Here is a 12,705-nt window from a genome sequence, read left to right as displayed (position 1 = left end):
CTCAGAGCCGATCCCCGATGTAATCCCACTTCCACCTTGAATGCCTCCATCACTCTTACCACAGACCTCACCACTGTCACTCTTCCCTCGTACATATCCTGCGCCACTCTTACATACTTCTCTGCCACTCCCGACTTCCTCATACAATACCACAACTTCTCTCTAGGCACCTGTCATACAATGCAACTCCTTTTGGCCTTCCCTATACTTCTCTATACTACTATACTACTCGATACTACTCTATTCTTCTCCATCAACACCCTCAAAGCAATTTTCTTTGAGTAAATTAAAGAATGAAGAGAACAAATCCCTCCTGAACCAACAGAAGAAGCTCTGAATGTCACCCTTAATATTCCCAACACCTGGGCTGAAACAAAGATATCTTAGGCGAGTCATCATTTCAGACAATCCTTTCTTTTTCTATCACTACCAGGACGCAGTTTTAAATAGGTATAACCACAAACCTAAAAATGGAAATAAGTGGCGTCCTCTCTAGGGTATAATTGTAAAATGAGGTTTGGCGCTACGTAGTTTGATTCATCCCAAAAAAGGAGGCCTTTGCATTTGGCCTTTAGTGACATGCTTGTTTTTTTATTCTTCCTGACAGTTGTCTGAATTTTCTGTTGTCATTTTGTTATTTGCAGCAAATAAACTGTAAGTTTAGTTATGAAGGATTATTGTTTTGTCACTTCTCACCTGTCCCCTGAATAAAACAGAGCAACAGAAAAGGATAAAACCAGCTGCATTCATTGGACATCAATTTAAAGTAAATGATCACTTCTTTGTGCTAATGATAGGAGTGACTCATGATGAAGGATAAACAGGAAAGTGCAAATGTTGGCCTGCTACTGAATACGATGAGGTTGAAGATAATGTAAACTGCTTCTACTGACCACGTAGGGATAGATTGGAGGGTTTGTTTGAGGTCACTCAGTCATTTTCTAACCCACTTTGGCCAGACCAGGGTTGTGGGGGGTGTTGGAGTCTATCCCAGCAAGCACAGGCTGCAAAGCAGGAACAAACCCTGGACAGGGTGCCAGTCCATCACAGGGTGAACACTCACATACCCCAACCACATATTAGTGCCATTTTAGTGCCACCAATTCACCTAACGTACATGCCTTTGGGCTGTGGGAGGAAACTCACGCAGACACAGGGAACACATAAATGCCATACAGGGAGGAACCGGGACTTGAACTCTAGTCTCCTTACTGTGAGGCAGCAGCGCTACCACCGTGCTGACCTTTGTTAAAGATTCTCTCACAAATAAGGAGGTGTTATACATACTGTACATGCACACATACATTCTGAGGGTAAATTGAACAGTATTTACAATAATGGTTCAACCTTGTTATAGTGCAGCATGCAGCAGTAGTCATGTATGCATGTTTGAACATTGTTTGCTTCAATTGCTGTGACACCGGTTCAAACCGGTCTGATTAAAAGTTGCCATTGTGATATATGGCCGGCCAGTACCCCCAGGCCGCCAGGTGGAGCCCTCCCTGCAGCATTGAGGTGCCCCAAATGCCAGGAGGGAATCCTGGACAATGCAGTTTTTATCCCCAGCCCTGCTGGATACCATGGGGGCCACTAGAGGACGCTGCAGGGAGGAACAAGGATTATTTGCCCTACACCACCGAAGTACATCCAAGTCACATGAACAGGAGGAATGACGTGCTTCCGGGGTGAAGAAGAAAGGATTTTTAGCTGACCCGGAAGTGTTCCTAGTCATGTGGACAGAGAGGGTGAAACACTTCCGGGTCAAGGACTATAAAAGGACTGTGGGAAATCCCAGACGTCAAGTTGAGCTGGGTGGAAGGGTGGCAACGCGTCTGGGAGTGGAGGATTGTTTATTGTAGTAATTGATTTTTGATTATTGTGTTTATTATATGAGTATTGTGTGTTTTGTGCACTTTATTAGTGTCCGAATAAATAATTATTGGACTTTTACCTGGTGTCTGACGAGTGGTCTGAGGGTTCAAGGGGTCAACAGCGACCTAATCTGTCACACCATGTTATACTATTCCCTTTCTGGATGTTCCAAAGCAGAGTAAATTTGTTGTATGCAGTTGGTTTGTTGTGGGCTGTGGGCTTACAACACATCATGGCAAACATCATATTTTGTTCTCAAAGGAGTGTCATCAAATAGTTTGAAGCAGTGGTTCCCAAACTTGGTCCTGGAGACCCACTGTGGCTAATCTGCAAATCTTGCAGAGATTTTCCCAAGAAGGTTCAAAGCTGTAATTGCTGCCAAAGGGCCTTATACAAAGTACTGGATTAAGGGTCTGAATACTTCAATGAATGACAAACGCCAGCATTTGATTTTTAATAAAGTTTCAACTCCTTCTGTAGTGTGGGGTATTGTACTATGTTAGTCATTATGGATGTAATAAGAAGTCAAGCCAAATGACACCTTTTATTGGCTAAGTGAACCGATTACAGTAATAATAATAATAACAATAATAATAATAATACTTAATCTAAAGTGGATTGGCACCCTGCCTGGGGTTTGTTTCCTGCCTTGCACCCTATGATTGGCTGGGACTGGCTCCAGCAGACCCCCGTGACCCTGTCGTTAGGATATAGCGGGTTGGATAATGGATGGATAATTCTTAATTCTTTAATACTCAAAGCGCTCAGCAATTGCAGGTTAAGGGCCTTGCTCAAGGGCCCAACAAAGCAGAGCCCCTATTAGCATTCGAACCGGCAACCTTCCGATTGGCAGTGCAGATCCCTAGCCTCAGAGCCACCACTCCGCCACAGTATGCAGACTTTTGAGGCAACTCAGACCCCGACAGGCAATTGTAACCTTTTTAGTTAGCCAATAAAAGGTGTCATTTTGCTTGACTTCTCATCAAATTCTTCTGAAAACATGTTTTCACTTTGTCATTATGGGTTATTGAGTGTATACTGATGAGCAAAAATAGCAAATTTATCCATTTTAAATTAAGTCTAAAACACAATAATGTATGCAGAAAGTGAAGGGGTCTCTCTGAGTTCACTGTATAAGAATAAACAGATTCTTCCAGTGGACCTACTACAAAAAAAAAGAAACGAAGAACCCGACGAGTAAACCCATTTAAAAAATGAGGAAAAAGTGTGTAAAATAGACAAACGAAAAAAGGCAAACGGCATAAAGACAGACTGTCTGAAAGATAAAGAAGCTGCTCTGTCACACTTAGTAAAAACCTTGAGCTTGTTTTGTCAATTAAAAAAAAACAAAACAACAAAAGGAAACGATCCCTCAGTGCAGCTGTGATAAACCTGATAACATCTGCAAGTGCAGGAAGTGAATTTTCCATTAATGAAAGCCTCACTTTCTTAAACTGTGATTACACAAAGAGCAGTTGAACAAGATGCACTCCCAGAGTTAGGCTTGCCTGGCACACAAAGGGTGGCCCAGTGTTGCTGTGGTTAATCCTGCTGCTTCACAGCAAAGACCTCCAATCTACTGTTTTCCAAGCTTGGACAGTGTCAGTGGAGAGTTTTCATGTTGCCCTTGTCAGTTCAGATTTCTTCCACTCTCCAGAGATGTGCAGATTAAGCTGATTGACAACTCTAAACTGATCCAATGTGGCCGAGTACAGGAGTGTGACAAATAATGTGGAGATATTCTGTCCAAGGCTAAACTGACAATTACACTACAGTTCAGCGTAATGGTAGGCGACAGTTCTGAAAATAAACAGATGATTTATGCGTTTAGAAGTTTGTTTAATGAGTGCTTCTGTGATATTTAGAACATTTATATTTTAATGTCATTGATTACAGATGGCAGCTCATGGAAAATCTGAATCATATCTTAGTTAATAAACAGGATGTTCATCTACGCATCTAAATGATTGCTTCCTAAATTGAGACTTTTCACGTAGACATCTCCCACTCCTGCAGGGAGCTGTGGTGTTCTCCCTGTTGCTAAGAATAAGACTGACGTATGGCTGCACTCCAGGGATAAATCTATCTAGGGAAAGCATGTGGCAGGGGACTACTCTGACTGAGTCCTGTCAGGGAAATAAGACAGCAAACCTAAACTAAAAAAGTCACAGAAAAATAAAGAATTAACTGGTGAAATATGACAGCTAGTAGAAAACTCAAAGGCCGATGTGGAAAGGTACAGATATTAAGATGGTACAAGTCAATTCTATTTTAAAAGTGTCTGGCAAAAGTAAAAACATGAATAACTTGAGCATCTTAATTGGTATGACTGATATACACGTCACCAAGATCCCACTCTTGTATGCCATGCCATTTTTATCTACTGTATGTTGTATATCAGATTGTGCATTACATTTTTAAAATGTCTCTTTTACTGATTACCTTTTCAAGTTGTACTGAAAATAAGAAGAAGAGCAAAATGACATTTCTGTATACAGGTTACATATACTGTGTGGGGTTGTAGATAGATAGATAGATAGATAGATAGATAGATAGATAGATAGATAGATAGATAGATAGATAGATAGATAGATAGATAGATAGATAGATAGATAGATAGATAGATAGATAGATAGATAGATAGATAGATAGATAGATAGATAGATAGATAGATAGATAGATAGATAGATAGATAGATAGATAGATAGATAGATATGTTAGCATAGTTGGCTATAGCGGGTATAGCGGATATCGCGGGTTGGAGACTGACTGACTGCACTCTTTTCTGTCATAGGTCAGCTAACTTACACGTCCACACTCAGTCTTACTGGACCAATTTAGACTAAATGACCAATTTCTCAGTTCCACCTACCCTCCTTTAACTGACTCCTTGTATGTCCAAAAGCTTCATATGATCAGACACTGCATTATAAAGAAGGTAGGCAGGAGAACTGCGTGCATTCCCAAGATAGAATGGTCAAGACTAAAAATGTTAGTGATTGAACACTTGACATAAGAATATCTGTCATCAAAGCAATTTACCAGGTTCCTAGGATGGACGGTTCCTCCCTATGTTTATTTCCGGTGGTTTAGAAGAAGACAGACAAGATACTAAGAACTGCAGAAATGTCAAGCATCCTCTTGCTTTCCTTTATTATTTTGACTGATGTCATACAATTATTGCTTGATCTGACCTGATCTATAATTGTTTTTCCAAGGTGCTATAACTATAAAAATCAAACACTGTCTTTAACAATGTTTACGTACAGTCCAATCAGGTCTAAACTAAGTGTTGTTCTAAGTTCTACTGATGATTGCAGTTAAAGCCATGTAGCTTACTATTATATATATTTGTAATAGCCTGAATAGACTGCCAATGTCCATAAAAGCTAATACATTATTTCTTTAAAAACTATCAATTAGAATAATGATTCCCAGTTAAACCGGTCACATTTTAAGAATTCATAAACTGCACATTTTAAATATCAGTAGTGAAAAGCTAAGCTGGGGCTGCCCCAGTGGACCTGATAAAACCCTACTGCTCACCACGCTTCCATATAATGATAAAGGGTTTCTGATTCAACCTCCAAACAGCAAGTGAAGTCCTTTACTTCCTCACATACTAGAAGCAGCAGTCCTGATGGGAATTTTACTCGCAGCAGTGAGTTTCAAAAGTAGACCGAGAATTGGCCACAACTCAAAAATCATACAGCCATCTGGAAACAGACCACCAAAAGGGGCTGACAGAGGTTAACATCCTTTGAGATCAGCAACAGAGAGACTGCAGTCAGATAACTAGTCCTTGAACACATCAGTGAGGCAGAAAGAGACAGATGAGAGTGCACAAGATGCTCTATTTTGACAAAGATAGGGGATGGCAGTAGGCCACTCAACCAATTTCCACTCTTGTCAGCGGAAAATACGAAGTCATGGCTGCTTTGTTCCAAGGAACACAAACACTGAACACCTCAGAACTGGAAAAACAAATCACCAGGGCCAGATAGCATTTATCAAAGTGTGTTCAAGGAGGGTAGTGAGTGTGTATATAAACCCTTGACACACAGTTTTCGAACGTCATTGTGCACTGGTGAAATTTCTAAGGACTGGAAAATAGCAAATGTTCTCCTGTTATGTGAAAAGGGTGATCGGGCAGATCCAAGTAACTATGGGCTAGTAAACTTTACCAGTATTATGGGTAAATGATGGAAGGAATCATGGGAATTCTACAAGGAAGCAACAAAAGGACAAAATGAGAGAGGTGCATATGATATTATTTATGTTAATTCTCAGAAGATTTTTGGAGAAGACCCACATGAGAGGATGGTCATCAAAGTAAAACAAGTGGGAGATCAGGATGTAGTGTGTAGATGGGTGTAAAATTGTCTAAAATGCATGAAGTAAAGGGTTATGGTGTGAGGAGCCTTATTAGCATTAGGCGATATTAAGAGTGGTGTCCCACATAGTTTAGGGCTGGGGTTACTGCTATTTTTAATATACAGTCGTGGCCAAAAGTTTTGAGAATGACCCAAGTATTGGTTTTCACAAAGTTTGCTGCTTCAGTGTTTTAGATCGTTTTGTCAGATGTTTCTATGGTATACTGAAGTATATAGAATTACAAGCGTTTCAGAAGTTTCAAAGGCTTTTATTGACAATTACTTTAAGTGTAGGCAAATATTTGCAGTGTTGGCCCTTCTTTCTGTTTCAAGACTGCTGCAATTCACCCTGGCATGCTGGCACTCAACTTCTGGGCCAAATCCTGACTGATGGCAGCCCATAATCAATGGTTGGAGTTTGTCATAATTGGTGGGTTTTTGTTTGTCCACCCGCCTCTTGAGGATTGAGCACAAGTTCTCAATGGGATTAAGGTCTGGGGAGTTTCCTGGCCATGGATCCCAAATTTCAATGTTTTGTTCCCCGAGCCACTTACTTCTCACTTTTGCCTTATGGCACGATGCTCCATTATGCTGGATTGTTCATTGTTGGTCACCAAACTGTTCTTGGATGACTGGAAGAAGTTGTTCTCGGTGGATGTTTTGTTCCCATGCTTTATTCATGGCTGTGTTCTTTTGCAAAATTATGAGTGAGCCCACTGCCTTGGCTGAGAAGCAACCCCACACATGAATGGCCCCCGAATGCTTTACTGTTGGCGTGACACAGGACTAATGGTAATGTCGCTCACCTTTTCATTTTTTCTGGATGCCCCAAACAATCAGAAAGGGGATTCATCAGAGAAAATTACTTTTCCTCCAGCAGTCCTCAGCAGTCCAATCCCTGTACCTTTTGCTGAATATCACTCTGTCCCTGATGTTTTTCTTGGCTTCTTTGCTGCCCTTCTTGACACCCACCAGGCCATCCTCCAAAAGTCTTCGCCTCCCTTATTGTGTGTGCAGATGCCCTCACACCTGCCTGCTGCCATTCCTGAGCAAGCTCTGCCCTGGTGGTGCCAGCTGAATCATCTTTAGGAGACACTCCTGGCGTTTGCTGGACTTTCTTCGATGCCCTGAAGCCTTCTTCACAACAATTGGACATCTCTATTCTAACTCAATCAACATGACAGAGTGATCTCCAGCCTTGCCCTCATCGACTCTCTCGCCCGTGTTAACGAGAGGATCACTGAAATGATGTCAGCAGGTCCTTTGGTAGCATGGCTGACATGCAGTGGAAATGTTTTTTTTGGGATGAAGTTCATTTTCACGGCAAAGAGGGACTTTGCAATTAATTGCAATTCATCTGATCACTCTTCAGAACATTCTGGAGTATACACAAATTGCCATCATAAAAACTGAGGCATCAAACTTTGTGAAAATTAATATTTGTGTCTTTCTCAAAACTTTTGGCCATGACTGTACATACTTGATCTGAACAGCAATAGAAATAACAAGCTGGTCTGCAGATGATACCAAACTAGGTGGAATGACAGATAATCTAGAATCAGTCAAATCATTACAGAGGGACTGGGACAGAATAGATATTAAAATGTTAGATTTGAATATACAATGGGGGTCTTTAAACTTGAAAGTACCCCTTATAAGGGCCTCATCACTATCTACATCCAGTGTACAGAAGCCATTAAAATGGCTTACAGAATGTTGGGTCATATAGCACAGTGAGCACAAGTCAAAGGAAGTTCTGCTTAAGCTTTGCACTGGTGAGGTCTCATCTGGAGTATGGTGTGTAGTTTTGGTCTGTCTACTATAAAAAAGACATAGCAACTACTGAAAAAGACCGGAGAAAGTGACAAGTTTAACTTTAGGACCGAGAGGTGTGAGCTATGAGGGAATATTCAAGGAGCTGAACCTTTCAGTTTAAGAAAATGGAGATAAAGAGGGGACATAAGAGGTGTTTAAATTTTTGAAAGGAATTTGTATAGTGGGCACTTTAAAATGAATTCAACAAGAGCACGGGGGTACAATTGGAAACTTGTGAAGAATAAATTGCCAAATAGTGTGGTAGAGATTAGGGACCTTCAGTATTCAACTTGACGTTCTTATATTTTGGGTAAAAGAATTTGCAAGTTTTGAGGGGCTGAATGACCTGCTCTCATCAAAAGTTTTCCAAAGTTCTATTGTTTCCTAGTCTACTGTCACACTGTACAGTTATGACAGAACCAGAATTTAAAGAAACTCAATGAGGCTAAAATTGCAGCATATCGACTCTCATAAAATAACTGATAATGGAAGCGCAGTGGTGTAGATCATGTCTTCATGGAACACATTGGATCCTCTAGTACAAATAGAGGGATTTTGGGAACACAACAGAATTTTTGTACATCATTGCCATTTAGTTGCATACTTTAGGCTTTATCAACAAACTAATGCAGCAAAAGCCACAGAGTCAGTAAAGTCCTGGAATGGTTGTGGTAACATTGCAGGGAATTCAGCCCTAAGCAATAGTCTCCTCAATGAACGGCTCTTTGAAACAGAGGACCACCACCATCTAATTTATCACAACTGTTGGATTTAGTGCAGTCAATGTGGACCACCATCCCAGGGCTACACTTTTTGACACCTTGCTCAGTTCATGTCGTGAGTATTTCAGAAAGCAAATAAGGGGCAACTCCATATTAGGTAGGTGTGTTAAATTAAGTTGCCACAAAACCTAACATGTAGAACTTTGGTCTGTGAAAGGAAATAGAAGCATTTTACCAATACCCATTTGAACCCAAGTAAAATACTTTTTATAGTCTTCATAGCTGTGAAGCTACAGATGTATCCTCACAGTAATTGCAGTGATAATTTTTTACATCCTCAAACTTGCTTAATCAAAAAAGTTGAATGTAGCGAGCCCACTGTGAAGAAGGGACATTCTTGTGAGATGTTACTAGAGGAAAAAATTCAGCTTTGGCTTGAGTGACCAAGATGATTGTTTTCTGAACTCTTAAGTTGGTATGTGTCCTGGGGTCTTAGTGGGTGTCACCTAAAAGAAGAGAACCTGGTTCAATCAGCAGCATCAAGCACAAGGTTGGAACCAGTCCTGGACAGACCACCAGTCTATCCCCATGAATAACTACACTTAAACTCATACCGAGCCACTTTAGACTCATCATACAGTATAACATAACATCTTTGGAGATGTGTCAGAAAAAGCCATGGAGCTGGAGAAAAATCCATATAGACAAAGGGGGAAAATGTCAGTTATTGGTCACAAATCTTTAATCAGAGGGATCCATGAGATAGCAACGCTGCCCATGTGCTGCCCATCCTTCCTTTTCATTATCTAAAATGATTTTTATGTAAGAGTGAAGCTCTGCCTTGTATCCCTTTGCTCAGAAAGTATACAATAAAATTAAATCATAAAGCTACTGTCCCACAACCTTTCGCATCTTCCCATAACCCTGAGCAGACATCCCATCACTGTAGCTTTTCACGGTTATAAATAACACAGTGTATCAATGAAATAAAACTAAAAATATCAGTCCGTCTATGTTTTGTATCCACTTAATTCCATGTCCATGTTGAGAGAAAGAGAATAAAAATAAATAAGTAAAAGAAATAACTAAATGGCTTCAAGACACTATAAAGATCATAGTTGAAATTCCCCGCTGCACACATTGTTGATTCTGGCTCTTGACAGTTCCAGGTGGACCCAACTAAGTAACAAAAACCACAAGTGCGAAGGGTTAACTCAAAACCTGGAGGCTATGAGGCTTTTGGCAGCTGTGTAGTCCAAATTCAAAATACACATGGACAACGGAAGAAGCATAGCCCAGAAGGAAGCATTTGAATTAAAAGGAACGACGGCTTGCAGGAAAAAGAGGATGAATGATAGAGTGCTGAAATAAAAAGCAGAGAACAATTCAGAAATATGAGGGTTCTTTAAAGACTTTTTTTTTGTTGTTGTTTCCCAGCCATTTTTGTGCATCGTGCACATGTAGGTCAGAGATAATATTCTAACGGACAGTTTGTTAGAGGCAGGTGGCACAGTTCACTTAAGCTCTTTCTTTCAGGGATTCTCAAAATAACAGTCACCGATGTAAGCAATTGTCTAGACTCACAAGCTGTCAGGTTTTTTTTAAAAAAGGTAAAACCGGAGCATAACAGACGTCAGAGTCACAATCCTACTCCTGAATGTTTTGCTTGTCACTACTGTGGCTAAGTTGTTACTTTAGTGCTTTAAAGATACAATGTTTCACAATGCATGGAGTCTTCTTTTATAATTCAGTACAACTGCCACCTTAAGAAATGACCACACGGAATGATGCATAATGAAAACTGAGACAGCAAAAATAATTCAAGAATGTGCTTCTAACATCGTAAAGGAGCTTGCTGAGACATGTGCATGAGGTGTACCCCTTAAGGCCCTGTCACAGTTTACGATTTTTCCAATGGCTACCGGGTACCCGTCCTGGGTATGACATCAATCTGCATCCAGCCCTCCAACCTGGGGATTAGTGTCAGAATTGGCACTCCAGCCCCAATAAAAAACCTCACACTGATTCCATGCCATCTGAACTAGTGTGGTGCTGAGGTGTCACCCGTCACATGGCTGCACTCGGGTCCTAATCTGGGGTCCTGAGTTGGTTTGTCATGTGGTGGGTGCGGCAATGTGCTGTATCAGCACGCGTGTTCCTAACTTCTCTCCTCTACCAGGTATTGGTAATAAATGTGACACAGTGAGTGCACAAACATAACCTGGTTAAGGTGAATGACCTGGTTTCTTAATAATTACATGAACAAGTAATCTTCTGGAGTTCTACTTTGGCAAACGCTCTGCCGTAATAAAACTGTGCAAAAAAGAGTTAGACGCCACCATCGCCAACCAGGAATCTGAAAATAAGCATGACACCTGTGATAATTTTCTTGTGTTTTATAAATATGTTTAGTCAAACTGACCCTTTATTTATAGGTTTCGGTTACTGGATTGCACACAGCGCACTCTTTTCTGCTTAACTGTGTAATTGAGTCCTGCAGAGGACTGGCATACCGGTACTTGTGCTTCTTGCCTTATCCCCAGTGCTGCAGGAATAGTAATAACACAGGTATTTTTACTTCAGTAAGATATGTGTTAGGTTACTCTTTACTTTAAAAAGTAATCAGACTGTGTAATGTACATTACTTTAACATCATCAAAACAGCTCAGAGAATTACTGGTCTTCAACTACCATCATTAGAAGATATCTTCACTACCCGCTGTAGCAGAAAAGCAAAGAATATTTGTAGAGATCCAACCCATCCCGGCCATAGCATTTTCACTCCTCTGCCCTCTGGCAGGCACTTCAGATCCCTGGATGCCCTCACTACCAGGGTGAAGAACAGCTTTTACCCCAAAACATCAGCTTATTAAAAGCACCGAGAGTCCAACAACAGAACCACCACTGATTGAACTAAACTTCTGCATCAGCCACACATAGGCACACACTTATACACGACCCATGTGGAACTTATGACCATTACATTGATTATAACCCATACTGCGACTTCATTTATTATTTATTTATTTATGCTTATGTTTTTATCTTTACTTTTACTCTGTGTATATTTGGAACTGTTAATAGTATAATGCTTACTTTTGAATTTGTGCCTCTTCTAATTTATTATGTACTCTTATATACTTTAATCTAAGGCATCTATATGATTGTGCCAAATGATATTTCATTGTATTGTACAGTGACAATAAAGATATCTTACATCTTACATGTTACCCTACTGCTCATGAGATTACGTTACTAAGCCATGAACTTAGCATTGCACGTTCAGCTCAACATAAATTTATTGATTTTCTAAAATATTGAGACAGTTTCTTTTTCAGCCAGGAGAAGAAATAATGCGATCGGCCGAACATTTGTCTCTGCAAATTAATTTTGTGAATGCTTCTAACCATAGCTTATGAAAGCGTGTGCACAAAAACACAAAACAACGGGTTGACGTAGTACAATGGACATGTGCAGACTACAAAATTCTTAACAGTAACCCTGTTAAGGGTTTACATGGCTACATAATTCGAGTATTCGTGGAGAAATCTACCTCTGTTAATCAGGTTTCTCAGAGGCCAAAAATCGGAATAAGGGTTTACACTAGCATTTTAGAAATTAGGTTTCTGTGAGTAATCGGGTTATTGAACAGCATTTACACGCACTAAGCAAGTGAAACTTAGAAAGTGTGCGCTAGCATTTTGGTTTCTGCTTTAATTTTTGTATATGTTTTTTATTATGGATTTTTTGAGATCAATCATTTTAGGAGTTTTTGAGGCTCCTGAACATGAATTTAATGTTTCTTTCTGAAAATTTGGACCCTTTAGTCCACCATTTTGTATTTTTCAAGATTGCGTGTCTTCGGAGGTTGTAACCTTCATGTATGGCGCAACAGGATAAAGGGTCATCAAGAAATTCACTTC

The 12,705-nt window shown here is 40.2% G+C and overlaps 1 protein-coding gene across 4 annotated transcripts in view; it reads right to left on the bottom strand.

The window, feature by feature from the left end:
* The window catches only part of tll1 (tolloid-like 1), a 351,180-nt gene that overhangs the window by 214,519 nt on the left and 123,956 nt on the right, over window positions 1-12,705 (bottom strand). The gene's annotated exons all lie outside the window — the stretch shown is intronic.

The sequence above is a fragment of the Erpetoichthys calabaricus genome, chromosome 7 (genome assembly GCF_900747795.2).
Source record: "Erpetoichthys calabaricus chromosome 7, fErpCal1.3, whole genome shotgun sequence".
In the NCBI taxonomy this organism is placed as follows: domain Eukaryota; kingdom Metazoa; phylum Chordata; class Cladistia; order Polypteriformes; family Polypteridae; genus Erpetoichthys; species Erpetoichthys calabaricus.
This window is presented reverse-complemented; position numbering and strand designations above follow the sequence as displayed.